The sequence below is a fragment of the Scyliorhinus torazame genome, chromosome 2, assembly GCF_047496885.1.
Source record: "Scyliorhinus torazame isolate Kashiwa2021f chromosome 2, sScyTor2.1, whole genome shotgun sequence".
In the NCBI taxonomy this organism is placed as follows: domain Eukaryota; kingdom Metazoa; phylum Chordata; class Chondrichthyes; order Carcharhiniformes; family Scyliorhinidae; genus Scyliorhinus; species Scyliorhinus torazame.
Genome location: NC_092708.1, coordinates 279,116,777 through 279,135,527, shown reverse-complemented (window position 1 = coordinate 279,135,527; position 18,751 = coordinate 279,116,777).

The window sequence follows — 18,751 nt, the reverse complement described above, 5'->3', positions numbered from 1 at the left end:
CCAGTCCTCCAGCCAGCAATCCATCCAGCCATCCATCCAGCCATCCATCCAGCCATCCATCCCTCCAGCCAGCCATCCATCCAGCCATCCATCCATCCATCCATCCCTTCAGCCAGCCATCCATCCAGCCATCCATCCATCCAGACATCCATCCAGCCATCCATCCAACCATCTATCCCTCCAGCCAGCCATCCATCCGGACATCCATCCATCCAGCCATCCATTCAGCCACCCATCCATTCATCCATGTCTCCAGCCAGCCAGCCATCCAGCCATCCATCTATCCAGCCATCCATCCAGCCATCCATCCATCCATCCCTCCAGCCAGCCATCCATCCATCCATCCCTCCAGCCATCCATCCATCCGCCATCCATCCGTCCATCCATCCATCCAGCCATCCATCCAGCCATCCATCCAGCCATCCATCCATCCATCCAGCCAGCCATATATCCATGCATCCATCCATCCATCCATCCATCCAGCCATCCATCCATCCAGCCATCCATCCAGCCATCCATCCATCCATCCATCCCTCCATCCATCCGTCCATCCATCCATCCATCCAGCCTTCCATCCATCCATCCAGCCAACCAGCCATCCATCCATCCAGCCAGCCATCCAGACATCCAGCCATCCATCCAGCCGTCCATCCAGCCTTCCATCCATCCTTTCATCCCTCCAGCCAGCCATCCATCCAGCCATCCATTCGGCCATTCATCCATCCATCCATCCCTCCAGCCAGCCATCCATCCAGCCATCCCTCCATCCAGCCATCCATCCAGCCGTCCATCCATCCATCCATCCCTCCAGCCAGCCATCCAGCCAGCCATCCCTCCATCCAGCCGTCCATCCAGCCATCCATCCATCCCTCCAGCCAGCCAACCATACAGCCATCCCTCCATCCAGCCATCCATCCAGCCAATAATCCATCCATCCATCCCTCCAGCCAGCCATCCATCCAGCCACCGCACCATCCAGCCATCAATCCAGCCATCCATCCATCCCTCCAGCCAGCCAACCATCCAGCCATCCCTCCATCCAGCCATCCATCCAGCCATCCATCCATCCCTCCAGCCAACCGTCCATCGAGCCATCCATCCATGCAGCCAGCCATCCAGCCATCCATCCATCAATCCATCCCTCCAGCCAGCCATGCATCCAGCCATCCTTCCATCCAGCCGTCCATCCGGCCATCCATCCATGACTCCATTCCTCCAGCCAGCCATCCATCCAACCATCCTTCGATCTAGCCATCCATTCAGCCATCCATCCATCCATCCCTCCAGCCAGCCATCCATCCAGCCTTCCATCCATCCAGCCATCCGTCCAGCCATTCATTAATCCATCCATTCCTCCAGCAAACAATCCATCCAGCCATCCATCCAGCCATCCATCCAGCCATCCATCCATCCATCCCTCCAGCCAGCCATCCATCCAGCCATCCATCCATCCAGCCATCCATCCAGCCATCCATCCATCCATCCATCCCACCAGCCAGCCATCCATCCAGCCATCCATCCATCCAGACATCCATCCAGCCATCCATCCATCCATCCATCCCTCCAGCCAGCCAACCATCCGGACATCCATCCATCCAGCCATCCACCCAGCCACCCACCCATCCAGCCATCTCTCCAGCCAGCCAGCCATCCATCTATCTAGCCATCCATCCAGCCATCCATCCAGCCATCCCTCCAGCCAGCCATCCATCCATCTATCCCTCCAGCCAGCCATCCATCCAGCCATCCATCCATCCAGCCATCCATCCAGCCATCCATCCATCCATCCATCCATCCATCCATCCAGCCATCCATCCAGCCATCCATCCATCCATCCCTCCAGCCAGCCATCCATCCAGCCATCCATCCAGCCAGCCATCCATCGAACCATCCACCCATCCATCACTCCAGCCACCCATCCATCCAGCCATCCATCCATCCAGCCATCCATCCAGCCATCCATCCATCCATCCATCCATCCCTCCAGCCAGCCATCCATCCAGCCATCCATCCATCCATCCCTCCAGCCAATCGCCCATCCAGCCGTCCATCCATCCAGCCATCCATCCAGCCATCCATCCAGCCATCCATCCCTCCAGCAATCCACCCATCCAACCATTCCTCCATGCAGCCATCCATCCAGCCATCCATCCATCCATCCATCCCTCCAGCCAGATATCCATCAAGCCATCCCTCCATCCATCCGTCCATCCATCCATCCATCCAGCCATCCATCCATCCAGCCAGCCTTCCATCCAGCCATCCCTCCATACAGCCATCCATCCAGCCATCCATCCATCCGTCACTTCACCCAGTCATCCCTCCATCCAGCCATCCATCCATCCCTCCAGCCAGCCGCCCATCCAGCCATTCCTCCATCCAGCCATCCATCCAGCCAATAATCCATCCATCCATCCCTCCAGCCAGCCATCCATCCAGCCATCCCTCCATCCAGCCATCCATCCAGCCATCCATCCATCCCTCCAGCCAGCCAACCATCCAGCCATCCCTCCATCCAGCCATCCATCCAGCCATCCATCCATCCATCCATCCATCCCTCCAGCCAGCCATCCATCGATCCATCCATCCATCCAGCCAGCCATCCAGACAACCATCCATCAATCCATCCCTCCAGCCAGCCATGCATCCAGCCATCCTTCCATCCAGCCGTCCATCCGGCCATCCATCCATGACTCCATTCCTCCAGCCAGCCATCCATCCAGCCATCCATCGATCTTGCCATCCATTCAGCCAGACATCCATCCATCCCTCCAGCCAGCCATCCATCCAGCCTTCCATCCATCCAGCCATCCGTCCAGCCATTCATTAATCCATCCAGTCCTCCAGCCAGCAATCCATCCAGCCATCCATCCAGCCATCCATCCAGCCATCCATCCATCCATCCCTCCAGCCAGCCATCCATCCAGCCATCCATCCATCCATCCATCCCTTCAGCCAGCCATCCATCCAGCCATCCATCCATCCAGACATCCATCCAGCCATCCATCCAACCATCTATCCCTCCAGCCAGCCATCCATCCGGACATCCATCCATCCAGCCATCCATTCAGCCACCCATCCATTCATCCATGTCTCCAGCCAGCCAGCCATCCAGCCATCCATCTATCCAGCCATCCATCCAGCCATCCATCCATCCATCCCTCCAGCCAGCCATCCATCCATCCATCCCTCCAGCCATCCATCCATCCGCCATCCATCCAGCCATCCATCCATCCGTCCATCCATCCATCCATCCATCCATCCAGCCATCCATCCAGCCATCCATCCATCCATCCAGCCATTCATCCATGCATCCATCCATCCATCCATCCCTCCAGCCAGCCATCCATCCAGCCATCCATCCATCCAGCCATCCATCCATCAATCCACCCGCCCAGCCAGCCATCCTTCCAGCCATCCAGCCATCCAGTCATCCATCCAGCCATCGATCCATTCATCCATCCCTCCAGCCAGCCACCAATCCAGCCATCCATCCATCCAGCCATCCATTCAGCCATCCATCCATCCATCCATCCCTCCAGCCAGCCATCCATCCATCCAGCCATCCGTCCAGCCATCCATCCATCCATCTATCCCTCCTGCCAGCCATCCATCCAGCCATCCATCCAACCATCCATCCAGCCATCCATCCATCCATCCTTCCCTCCAGCCAGCCATCCATTCAGCCATCCATCCATACAGCCATCCATTCTGCCATCCATCCATCCATCCTTCCCTGCAGCCAGCCATCCATCCAGCCATCCATCCATCCAGCCACCCATCCAGCCATCCATCCAACCATTCATCCCTCCAGCCAGACATTCATCCTGCCAGCCCTCCATCCAGACATCCATCCAGCCATCCAACCATTCATCCATCTCTCCAGCAAGCCTTAAATCCAGCCATCCATCCATCCATCCATCCCTCCAGCCAGCCAACCAACCAGCCATCCCTCCATCCAGCCATCCATCCATCCAGCCATCCATCCAGCCATCCATCCATCCATCTATCCCTCCTGCCAGCCATCCATCCAGCCATCCATTCATCCAACCATCCATCCAGCCATCCATCCGTCCCTCCAGCCAGCCATCCATCCAGCCATCCATCCATCAAGCCATCCATCCAGCCATCCATCCATCCATCCTTCGCTCCAGCCAGCCATCCATCCAGCCATCCATCCATCCAGCCACCCATCCAGCCAACCATCCATCCATCCAACCCTCCAGCCAGTCATCCATCCTGCCATCCCTGCATCCAGCCATCCATCCAGCCATCCAACCATTCATCCATCTCTCCAGCCACCCATACATCCAGCCATCCTTCCATCCAGCCATCCATCCAGCCATCCATCCATCCATCCATCCCTCCAGCCAGCCAGTCATTAAGCCATCCATGCATCCATCCAACCATCCAGCCATCCATCCAGCCATCCATCCATCCAGCCAGCCATCCATCCAGCCATCCCTCCATCCAGCCATCCATCCAGCCATCCATCCATCCATCCATCCATCCATCCCTCCAGCCAGCCAACCAACCAGTCTTCCCTCCATCCAGCCATCCATCCATCCATCCATCCCACCAGCCAGCCATCCATCCAGCCATCCATCCAGCTATCCATCCAGCCATCCATCCATCAATCCATCCCTCCAGCCAGCCATCCATCCAGCCATCTATCCAACCAGCCGTCCATCCAGCCATCGATCCATCCATCCATCCCTTCAGCCTGCCATCCATCCAGCCATCCATCCATCCAGCCATCCATCCAGCCATCCATCCATCAATCCATCCATCCAGCCATACATCCCTCCAGCAATCCATCCATCCAACCATTCCTCCATCCAGCCATCCCTCCATCCATCCGTCCATCCATCCATCCATCCAGCCATCCATGCATCCAGCCAGCCTTCCATTCAGCCATCCCTCCATACAGCCATCCATCCAGCCATCCATCCATCCGTCACTCCAGCCAGTCATCCCTCCATCCAGCCATCCATCCAGCCATCCATCCATCCCTCCAGCCAGCCACCCATCCAGCCATCCCTCCATCCAGCCATCCATCCAGCCAATAATCCATCCATCCATCCCTCCAGCCAGCCATCCATCCAGCCATCCCTCCATCCAGCCATCCATCCAGCCATCCATCCATCCCTCCAGCCAGCCAACCATCCAGCCATCCCTCCATCCAGCCATCCATCCAGCCATCCATCCATCCATCCATCCATCCCTCCAGCCAGCCATCCATCGAGCCATCCATCCATCCAGTCGGCCATCCAGACAACCATCCATCAATCCATCCCTCCAGCCAGCCATGCATCCAGCCATCCTTCCATCCAGCCGTCCATCCGGCCATCCATCCATGACTCCATTCCTCCAGCCAGGCATCCATCCAGCCATCCATCGATCTAGCCATCCATTCAGCCAGCCATCCATCCATCCCTCCAGCCAGCCATCCATCCAGCCTTCCATCCATCCAGCCATCCGTCCAGCCATTCATTAATCCATCCATTCCTCCAGCCAGCAATCCATCCAGCCATCCATCCATCCATCCATCCCTCCAGCCAGCCATCCATCCAGTCATCCATCCATCCATCCATCCCTCCAGCCAGCCATCCATCCAGCCATCCATCCATTCAGACATCCATCCAGCCATCCATCCAACCATCTATCCCTCCAGCCAGCCATCCCTCCGGACATCCATCCATTCAGCCATCCATTCAGCCACCCATCCATCCATCCATCTCTCCAGCCAGCCAGCCATCCAGCCATCCATCTATCCAGCCATCCATCCAGCCATCCATCCATCCATCCCTCCAGCCAGCCATCCATCCATCCATCCCTCCAGCCAGCCATCCACCCAGCCATCCATCCAGCCATCCATCCATCCATCCCTCCAGCCAGCCATCCATCCAGCCATCCATCCATCCAGCCATCCATCCAGCCATCCATCCATCCATCCATCCCACCAGCCAGCCATCCATCCAGCCATCCATCCATCCAGACATCCATCCAGCCATCCATCCATCCATCCATCCCTCCAGCCAGCCAACCATCCGGACATCCATCCATCCAGCCATCCACCCAGCCATCCCTCCAGCCAGCCATCCATCCATCTATCCCTCCAGCCAGCCATCCATCCAGCCATCCATCCATCCAGCCATCCATCCAGCCATCCATCCATCCATCCATCCATCCAGCCATCCATCCAGCCATCCATCCAGCCAGCCATCCAGCCATCCATCCATCCTTCAATCCCTCCAGCCAGCCATCCATCCAGCCATCCATCCAGCCAGCCATCCATCGAACCATCCACCCATCATCACTCCAGCCATCCATCCATCCAGCCATCCATCCATCCAGCCATCCATCCAGCCATCCATCCATCCATCCATCCCTCCAGCCAGCCATCCATCCAGCCATCCATCCATCCATCCCTCCAGCCAATCGCCCATCCAGCCGTCCATCCATCCAGCCATCCATCCAGCCATCCATCCAGCCATCCATCCCTCCAGCAATCCACCCATCCAACCATTCCTCCATGCAGCCATCCATCCAGCCATCCATCCATCCATCCATCCCTCCAGCCAGATATCCATCAAGCCATCCCTCCATCCATCCGTCCATCCATCCATCCATCCAGCCATCCATCCATCCAGCCAGCCTTCCATCCAGCCATCCCTCCATACAGCCATCCATCCAGCCATCCATCCATCCGTCACTCCAGCCAGTCATCCCTCCATCCAGCCATCCATCCATCCCTCCAGCCAGCCGCCCATCCAGCCATTCCTCCATCCAGCCATCCATCCAGCCAATAATCCATCCATCCATCCCTCCAGCCAGCCATCCATCCAGCCATCCCTCCATCCAGCCATCCATATGCCATCCATCCATCCCTCCAGCCAGCCAACCATCCAGCCATCCCTCCATCCAGCCATCCATCCAGACATCCATCCATCCATCCATCCATCCCTCCAGCCAGCCATCCATCGATCCATCCATCCATCCAGCCAGCCATCCAGACAACCATCCATCAATCCATCCCTCCAGCCAGCCATGCATCCAGCCATCCTTCCATCCAGCCATCCATCCAGCTATCCATCGATCTTGCCATCCATTCAGCCAGACATCCATCCATCCCTCCAGCCAGCCATCCATCCAGCCTTCCATCCATCCAGCCATCCGTCCAGCCATTCATTAATCCATCCATTCCTCCAGCCAGCAATCCATCCAGCCATCCATCCAGCCATCCATCCAGCCATCCATCCATCCATCCCTCCAGCCAGCCATCCATCCAGCCATCCATCCATCCATCCATTCCTCCAGCCAGCAATCCATCCAGCCATCCATCCAGCCATCCATCCAGCCATCCATCCATCCATCCCTCCAGCCAGCCATCCATCCAGCCATCCATCCATCCATCCATCCCTTCAGCCAGCCATCCATCCGGACATCCATCCATCCAGCCATCCATTCAGCCACCCATCCATTCATCCATCTCTCCAGCCAGCCAGCCATCCAGCCATCCATCTATCCAGCCATCCATCCAGCCATCCATCCATCCATCCCTCCAGCCAGCCATCCATCCATCCATCCCTCCAGCCAGCCATCCATCCAGCCATCCATCCATCCGCCATCCATCCAGCCATCCATCCATCCGTCCATCCATCCATCCATCCATCCATCCAGCCATCCATCCAGCCATCCATCCATCCATCCATCCAGCCATTCATCCATGCATCCATCCATCCATCCATTCCTCCAGCCAGCCATCCATCCAGCCATCCATCCATCCAGCCATCCATCCATCAATCCACCCGCCCAGCCAGCCATCCATCCAGCCATCCAGCCATCCAGTCATCCATCCAGCAATCCATCCATTCATCCATCCCTCCAGCCAGCCACCAATCCAGCCATCCATCCATCCAGCTATCCATTCAGCCATCCATCCATCCCTTCAGTCAGCCATCCATTCGGCCATCCATCCAGACATCCATCCATCCATCCCTCCAGCCAGCCATCCATCCAGCCATCCATCCATCCAGCCATCCATCCAGCCATCCATCCATCCATCTATCCCTCCTGCCAGCCATCCATCCAGCCATCCATCCAACCATCCATCCAGCCATCCATCCATCCATCCTTCCCTCCAGCCAGCCATCCATTCAGCCATCCATCCATACAGCCATCCATTCTGCCATCCATCCATCCATCCTTCCCTGCAGCCAGCCATCCATCCAGCCATCCATCCATCCAGCCACCCATCCAGCCATCCATCCATCCATTCATCCCTCCAGCCAGACATTCATCCTGCCAGCCCTCCATCCAGACATCCATCCAGCCATCCAACCATTCATCCATCTCTCCAGCCAGCCTTAAATCCAGCCATCCATCCATCCATCCATCCCTCCAGCCAGCCAACCAACCAGCCATCCCTCCATCCAGCCATCCATCCATCCAGCCATCCATCCAGCCATCCATCCATCCATCTATCCCTCCTGCCAGCCATCCATCCAGCCATCCATTCATCCAACCATCCATCCAGCCATCCATCGTTCCTCCAGCCAGCCATCCATCCAGCCATCCATCCATCAAGCCATCCATCCAGCCATCCATCCATCCATCCTTCGCTCCAGCCAGCCATCCATCCAGCCATCCATCCATCCAGCCACCCATCCAGCCAACCATCCATCCATCCAACCCTCCAGCCAGTCATCCATCCTGCCATCCCTGCATCCAGCCATCCATCCAGCCATCCAACCATTCATCCATCTCTCCAGCCACCCATACATCCAGCCATCCTTCCATCCAGCCATCCATCCAGCCATCCATCCATCCATCCATCCCTCCAGCCAGTCAGTCATTAAGCCATCCATGCATCCATCCAACCATCCAGCCATCCATCCAGCCATCCATCCATCCAGCCAGCCATCCATCCAGCCATCCCTCCATCCAGCCATCCATCCAGCCATCCATCCATCCATCCATCTATTCATCCCTCCAGCCAGCCAACCAACCAGTCTTCCCTCCATCCAGCCATCCATCCATCCATCCATCCCACCAGCCAGCCATCCATCCAGCCATCCATCCAGCTATCCATCCAGCCATCCATCCATCAATCCATCCCTCCAGCCAGCCATCCATCCAGCCATCTATCCAACCAGCCGTCCATCCAGCCATCGATCCATCCATCCATCCCTTCAGCCTGCCATCCATCCAGCCATCCATCCATCCAGCCATCCATCCAGCCATCCATCCATCAATCCATCCATCCAGCCATCCATCCCTCCAGCAATCCATCCATCCAACCATTCCTCCATCCAGCCATCCATCCAGCCATCCATCATTCCATCCATCCCTCCAGCCAGATATCCATCCAGCCATCCCTCCATCCATCCGTCCATCCATCCATCCATCCAGCCATCCATCCATCCAGCCAGCCTTCCATTCAGCCATCCCTCCATACAGCCATCCATCCAGCCATCCATCCATCCGTCACTCCAGCCAGTCATCCCTCCATCCAGCCATCCATCCAGCCATCCATCCATCCCTCCAGCCAGCCACCCATCCAGCCATCCCTCCATCCAGCCATCCATCCAGCCAATAATCCATCCATCCATCCCTCCAGCCAGCCATCCATCCAGCCATCCCTCCATCCAGCCATCCATCCAGCCATCCATCCATCCCTCCAGCCAGCCAATCATCCAGCCATCCCTCCATCCAGCCATCCATCCAGCCATCCATCCATCCATCCATCCAACCCTCCAGCCAGCCATCCATCGAGCCATCCATCCATCCAGCCAGCCATCCAGACAACCATCCATCAATCCATCCCTCCAGCCAGCCATGCATCCAGCCATCCTTCCATCCAGCCGTCCATCAGGCCATCCATCCATGACTCCATTCCTCCAGCCAGCCATCCATCCAGCCATCCATCGATCTAGCCATCCATTCAGCCAGCCATCCATCCATCCCTCCAGCCAGCCATCCATCCAGCCTTCCATCCATCCAGCCATCCGTCCAGCCATTCATTAATCCATCCATTCCTCCAGCCAGCAATCCATCCAGCCATCCATCCAGCCATCCATCCAGCCATCCATCCATCCATCCATCCCTCCAGCCAGCCATCCATCCAGTCATCCATCCATCCATCCATCCCTCCAGCAAGCCATCCATACAGCCATCCATCCATTCAGACATCCATCCAGCCATCCATCCAACCATCTATCCCTCCAGCCAGCCAGCCATCCAGCCATCCATCTGTCCAGCCATCCATCCAGCCATCCATCCATCCATCCCTCCAGCCAGCCATCCATCCATCCATCCATCCAGCCACCCATCCATCCATCCCTCCAGCCAGCCATCCATCCAGCCATCCATCCATCCATGCATCCATCCAGCCATCCATCCATTCATCCATCCCACCAGCCAGCCATCCATCCAGCCATCCATCCATCCAGACATCCATCCAGCCATCCATCCATCCATCCATCCCTCCAGCCAGCCAAACATCCGGACATCCATCCATCCAGCCATCCACCCAGCCACCCACCCATCCATCCATTTCTCCAGCCAGCCAGCCATCCAGCCATCCATCTATCTAGCCATCCATCCAGCCATCCATCCAGCCGTCCCTCCAGCCAGCCATCCATCCATCTATCCCTCCAGCCAGCCATCCATCCAGCCATCCATCCATCCAGCCATCCATCCAGCCATCCATCCATCCATCCATCCATCCATCCATCCATCCATCCATCCAGCCATCCATCCATCCATCCGTCCATCCAGCCATCCATCCAGCCATCCATCCAGCCATCCAACCATCCTTCAATCCCTCCAGCCAGCCATCCATCCAGCCATCCATCCAGCTAGCCATCCATCGAACCATCCACCCATCCATCACTCCAGCCATCCATCCATCCAGCCATCCATCCATCCAGCCATCCATCCAGCCATCCATCCATCCATCCATCCATCCCTCCAGCCAGCCATCCATCCAGCCATCCATCCATCCATCCCTCCAGCCAATCGCCCATCCAGCCGTCCATCCATCCAGCCATCCATCCAGCCATCCATCCAGCCATCCATCCCTCCAGCAATCCACCCATCCAACCATTCCTCCATGCAGCCATTCATCCAGCCATCCATCCATCCATCCCTCCAGCCAGATATCCATCAGGCCATCCCTCCATCCATCCGTCCATCCATCCATCCATCCAGCATTCATCCATCCAGCCAGCCTTCCATCCAGCCATCCCTCAATACAGCCATCCATCCAGCCATCCATCCATCCGTCACTCCAGCCAGTCATCCCTCCATCCAGCCATCCATCCAGCCATCCATCCATCCCTCCAGCCAGCCGCCCATCCAGCCATCCCTCAATCCAGCCATCCATCCAGCCAATAATCCATCCATCCATCCCTCCAGCCAGCCATCCATCCAGCCATCCCTCCATCCAGCCATCCATCCAGCCATCCATCCATCCCTCCAGCCAGCCAACCATCCAGCCATCCCTCCATCCAGCCATCCATCCAGCCAACCATCCATCGATCCATCCATCCATCCAGCCAGCCATCCAGACAACCATCCATCAATCCATCCCTCCAGCCAGCCATGCATCCAGCCATCCTTCCATCCAGCCGTCCATCCGGCCATCCATCCATGACTCCATTCCTCCAGCCAGCCATCCATCCAGCCAGCCATCGATCTTGCCATCCATTCAGCCAGACATCCATCCATCCCTCCAGCCAGCCATCCATCCAGCTTTCCATCCATCCATCCCTCCAGCCAGCCATCCATCCAGCCATCCATCCATCCATCCATCCCTTCAGCCAGCCATCCATTCAGCCATCCATCCATCCAGACATCCATCCAGTCATCCATCCAACCATCTATCCCTCCATCCAGCCATCCATCCGGACATCCATCCATCCAGCCATCCATTCAGCCACCCATCCATTCATCCATCTCTCCAGCCAGCCAGCCATCCATCTATCCAGCCATCCATCAAGCCATTCATCCACCCATCCCTCCAGCCAGCCATCCATCCATCCATCCCTCCAGCCAGCCATCCATCCAGCCATCCATCCATCCGCCATCCATCCAGCCACCGATCCATCCGTCCATCCATCCATCCAGCCATCCATCCAGCCATCCATCCAGCCATCCATCCATCCATCCAGCCATTCATCCATGCATCCATCCATCCATCCATCCCTCCAGCCAGCCATCACTGCAGCCATCCATCCATCCAGCCATCCATCCATCAATCCACCCGCCCAGCCAGCCATCCATCCAGCCACCCAGCCATCCAGTCATCCATCCAGCCATCCATCCATTCATCCATCCCTCCAGCCAGCCACCAATCCAGCCATCCGTCCATCCAGCCATCCATTCAGCCATCCATCCATCCATCCATCCCTTCAGCCAGCCATCCATTCGGCCATCCATCCAGACATCCATCCATCCATCCCTCCAGCCAGCCATCCATCCAGCCATCCATCCATCCAGCCATCCATCCAGCCATCCATCCATCCATTTTTCCCTCCTGCCAGCCATCCATTTAGCCATCCATCCATCCAACCATCCATCCAGCCATCCATCCATCCATCCTTCCCTCCAGCCAGCCATCCATTCAGCCATCCATCCACACAGCCATCCATCCAGCCACCCATCCATCCATCCTTCCCTGCAGCCAGCCATCCATCCAGCCATCCATCCATCCAGCCACCCATCCAACCATCCATCCATCCATCCATCCCTCCAGCCAGACATTCATGCTGCCAGCCCACCATCCAGACATCCATCCAGCCATCCAACCATTCATCCATCTCTCCAGCCAGCCTTACATCCAGCCATCCATCCATCCATCCATCCCTCCAGCCAGCCAACCAACCAGCGATCCCTCCATCCAGCCATCCATCCATCCAGCCATCCATCCAGCCATCCATCCATCCATCTATCCCTCCTGCCAGCCATCCATCCAGCCATCCATCCATCCCACCATCCATCCAGCCATCCATCCGTCCCTCCAGCCAGCCATCCATCCAGCCATCCATCCATCAAGCCATCCATCCATCCAGCCATCCATCCATCCATCCTTCGCTCCAGCTAGCCATCCATGCAGCCATCCATCCATCCAGCCACCCATCCAGCAAACCATCCTTCCATCCAACCCTCCAGCCAGTCATCCATCCTGCCATCCCTGCATCCAGCCATCCATCCAGCCATCCAACCATTCATCCATCTCTCCAGCCAGCCATACATTCAGCCATCCTTCCATCCAGCCATCCATCCAGCCATCCATCCAGCCATCCATCCCTCCAGCCAGACAGTCATTAAGCCATCCATGCATCCATCCATCCATCCAGCCATCCATCCAGCCATCCATTCATCCAGCCAGCCATCCATCCAGCCATCCCTCCATCCAGCCATCCATCCAGCCATTCATCCATCCATCCATCCATCCATCCCTCCAGCCAGCCAACCAACCAGCCTTCCCTCCATCCAGCCATCCATCCATCCCCCCAGCCAGCCATCCATCCAGCCATCCATCCAGCTATCCATCCAGCCATCCATCCATCAATCCATCCCTCCAGCCAGCCATCCATCCAGCCGTCTATCCAACCAGCCGTCCATCCAGCCATCGATCCATCCATCCATCCCTTCAGCCTGCCATCCATCCAGCCATCCATCCATCCAGCCATCCATCCAGCCATCCATCCATCAATCCATCCATCCAGCCAGCCATCCATCCAGCCATCCATCCATCCTGCCATCTGTCCAGCCATCCATTCGGTCATCCATCCATTCATCCATCCCTCCAGCCAGTCACCATTCGGCCATCCATCCATCCAGCCATCCATTCATCCATCGCTCCAGCCAGCCATCCATCCAGCCATCCATCCAGCCATCCATCCATCCATCGATCCCTCCTGCCAGCCATCCATCCAGCCATCCATCCATCCAGCCATCCATCCAGCCATCCATCCATCCATCCATCCCTCCATCCAGCCATCCATCCATCCATCCATCCCTCCAGCCAGCCATCCATCCAGCCATCCATCCATCCATCCAGCCATCCATCCATCCCTCCAGCTATCCCTACATCCAGCCATCCATCCAGCTATCCATCCATCCATCCATCCATTCTTCCAGCCATCCATCCAGCCATCCATCCATCCTGCCTTCCAGCCATCCAGCCATCCATCCATCCACCCATCCATCCATCCTGCCATCCATCCATCCATCCATCCATCCATCCATCCATCCAGCCATCCATCCATCCAGTCATCCATCCAGCCATCCCTCCATCCATCCATCCCGCCAGCGAGTCATCCATCCAGCCATCCATCCATCCAGCCATCCATCCAGCCATCCATCCATCCATCCATACCTCCAGCCAGCCATTCATCCAGCCATCTATCCATCCAGCCATCCATCCAGCCATCCATCCATCAATCCATCCCTCCAGCAAGCCGTCCATCCAGCCATCCATCCATCCTGCCATCCATCCAGCCATCCGTCCATCCATCCATCCCTCCATCCAGCCATCCACCCAGCCAACCCTCCATCAAGCCATCCATTCAGCCATCCATGCATTCATCCATCTCTCCATCCAGCCATCTATCCAGCCATTCATCCATCCATCCATACCTCCAGCCAGCCAGCCATCCATCCATCCATCCATCCATCCAGCCATCCATCCAGCCATCCATCCATCAATCCACCCGCCCAGCCAACCATGCAACCAGCCATCCAGCCATCCAGCCATCCATCCAGCCATCCATCCATTCATCCATCCCTCCAGCCAGCCATCCATCCAGCCATCCATCCATCCAGCCATCCATTCAGCCATCCAACCATCCATCCCTTCAGCCAGCCATCCATTCGGCCATCCATCCATCCAGCCATCCATCCATCCATCCCTCCAGCCAGCCATCCATCCAGCCATCCATCCATCCTGCCATCCTTCCAGCCATCCATCCATCCATCCATCCCTCCTGCCAGCCATCCATCCAGCCATCCATCCATCCAACCATCCATCCAGCCATCCATCCATCCATCCGTCCCTCCAGCCAGCCATCTATCCAGCCATTCATCCATCCATCCATACCTCCAGCCAGCCAGCCAGCCATCCATCCATCCATCCAGCCATCCATCCATTAATCCACCCGCCCAGCCAGCCATCCATCCAGCCATCCAGCCATCCAGTCATCCATCCAGCCATCCATCCATTCATCCATCCCTCCAGCCAGCCACCAATCCAGCCATCCATCCATCCAGCCATCCATTCAGCCATCCATCCATCCATCCATCCCTTCAGCCAGCCATCCATTCGGCCATCAATCCATCCAGCCATCCATCCATCCATCCCTCCAGCCAGCCATCCATCCAGCCATCCATCCATCCTGCCATCCTTCCAGCCATCCATCCATCCCTCCTGCCAGCCATCCATCCAGCCATCCATCCATCCAGCCATCCATCCAGCCATCCATCCATCCATCCTTCCTTCCAGCCAGTCATCCATCCAGCCAGCCAACCATCCAGCCATCCCACCATCCAGCCATCCATCCATCCATCCCACCTGCCAGCCATCCATGCAACCATCCATCCAGCTATCCATCCAGCCATCCATCCATCAATCAATCCCTCCAGCCAGCCATCCATCCAGCCATCCATCCATCCAGCCGTCCATCTAGCCATCCATCCATCCATCCATCCCTTCAGCCTGCCATCCATCCAGCCATCCATCCATCCAGCCACCCATCCAGCCATCCATCCATCAATCCATCCATCCAGCCAGCCATCCATCCATCCATCCATCCATCCTGCCATCTATCCAGCCATCCATTCAGCCATCCATCCATCCATCCAGCCATCCAGCCATCCAACCATCCATTCAGCCAGCCTCCATCCAGCCAGCCATCCATCCAGCCATCCATCCAGCCATCCATCCATTCATCCATCTCTCCAGCCAGCCATCCATCCAGCCATCCATCCATCCAGCCATCCTTTCAGCCATCCATCCATCCATCCATCCCTTCAGCCAGCCATCCATTCAGCCATCCATCCATCCAGCCATCCATCCATCCATCCCTCCAGCCAGCCATCCATCCAGCCATCCATCCATCCTGCCATCCTTCCAGCCATCCATCCATCCATCCATCCCTCCTGCCAGCCATCCATCCAGCCATCCATCCCTCCTGCCAGCCATCCATCCAGCCATCCAACTACCCAACCATCCATCCAGCCATCCATCCATCCATCCGTCCCTCCAGCCAGCCATCCATCCAGCCATCCATCCATCCAGCCATCCATCCAGCCATCCATCCATCAATCCTTCCTTGCAGCCAGTCATCCATCCAGCCATCCATCCATTCAGCCATCCATCCAGTCATCCATCCATCCATCCTTCCTTGCAGCCAGTCATCCATCCAGCCATCCATCCATTCAGCCACCCATCCAGCCATCCATCCATCCATCCATACCTCCAGCCAGTCATCCTGCCAGCCATCCATCCAACCAGCCATCCATCCAGCCATCCATCCATCCATTCCTCCAGCCAGCCTTCATCCAGCCATCCACCCATCCAGCCATCCATCCAGCCGTCCATCCATCCATCCCTCCAGAAAGCAATCCATCAAGCCATCCATCAAGCCATCCATCCATCCATCCAGCCATCCATCCATCCATCCATCCCTCCAGCCAGCCATCCATCAAGCCATCCCTCCATCCAGCCATCCAGCCAGCCATCCAACCATTCATCCATCTCTTCAGCCAGCCATCCATCCAGCCATCCATCCATCCAGCCATCCATCCAGCCATCCATTCATCCATCCATCCCTCCAGCCAGCCAGTCATTAAGCCATCCACCCATTCAGCCATCCATCCAGCAATCCATCCAGCCATCCATCCCTCCAGCCAGCCATCCATCCAGCCATCCCTCCATCCAGCCATCCATGCAGCCATCCATCCATTCATTCATCCATCCCTCCAGCCAGCCATCCATCCAGCCATCCATCCATCCAGCCATCCATTCAGCCATCCATCCATCCATCCCTTCAGCCAGCCATCCATTCGGCCATCCATCCATCCAGCCATCCATCCATCCATCCCTCCAGCCAGCCATCCATCCAGCCATCCATCCATCCTGCCATCCTTCCAGCCATCCATCCATCCATCCATCCCTCCTGCCAGCCATCCATCCAGCCATCCATCCAACCATCCATCCAGCCATCCATCCATCCATCCGTCCCTCCAGCCAGCCATCTATCCAGCCATTCATCCATCCATCCATACCTCCAGCCAGCCAGCCAGCCATCCATCCATCCATCCAGCCATCCATCCAGCCATCCATCCATCAATCCACCCGCCCAGCCAGCCATCCATCCAGCCATCCAGCCATCCAGTCATCCATCCAGCCATCCATCCATTCATCCAACCCTCCAGCCAGCCTCCAATCCAGCCATCCATCCATCCAGCCATCCATTCAGCCATCCATCCATCCATCCATCCCTTCAGCCAGCCATCCATTCGGCCATCAATCCATCCTTCCAGCCATCCATCCATCCCTCCAGCCAGCCATCCATCCAGCCATCCATCCATCCAGCCATCCATCCAGCCATCCATCCATCCATCCTTCCTTCCAGCCAGTCATCCATCCAGCCAGCCATCCATTCAGCCACCCATCCAGCCATCCATCCATCCATCCATACCTCCAGCCAGTCATCCTGCCAGCCATCCATCCAACCAGCCATCCATCCAGCCATCCATCCATCCATTCCTCCAGCCAGCCTTCATCCAGCCATCCACCCATCCAGCCATCCATCCAGCCGTCCATCCATCCATCCCTCCAGCAAGCAATCCATCAAGCCATCCATCAAGCCATCCATCCATCCATCCAGCCATCCATCCATCCATCCATCCCTCCAGCCAGCCATCCATCAAGCCATCCCTCCATCCAGCCATCCAGCCAGCCATCCAACCATTCATCCATCTCTTCAGCCAGCCATCCATCCAGCCATCCATCCATCCAGCCATCCATCCAGCCATCCATTCATCCATCCATCCCTCCAGCCAGCCAGTCATTAAGCCATCCAACCATTCAGCCATCCATCCAGCAATCCATCCAGCCATCCATCCCTCCAGCCAGCCATCCATCCAGCCATCCCTCCATCCAGCCATCCATGCAGCCATCCATCCATTCATTCATCCATCCCTCCAGCCAGCCATCCATCCAGCCATCCATCCATCCAGCCATCCATTCAGCCATCCATCCATCCATCCCTTCAGCCAGCCATCCATTCGGCCATCCATCCATCCAGCCATCCATCCATCCATCCCTCCAGCCAGCCATCCATCCAGCCATCCATCCATCCTGCCATCCTTCCAGCCATCCATCCATCCATCCATCCCTCCTGCCAGCCATCCATCCAGCCATCCATCCAACCATCCATCCAGCCATCCATCCATCCATCCGTCCCTCCAGCCAGCCATCTATCCAGCCATTCATCCATCCATCCATACCTCCAGCCAGCCAGCCAGCCATCCATCCATCCATCCAGCCATCCATCCAGCCATCCATCCATCAATCCACCCGCCCAGCCAGCCATCCATCCAGCCATCCAGCCATCCAGTCATCCATCCAGCCATCCATCCATTCATCCAACCCTCCAGCCAGCCACCAATCCAGCCATCCATCCATCCAGCCATCCATTCAGCCATCCATCCATCCATCCATCCCTTCAGCCAGCCA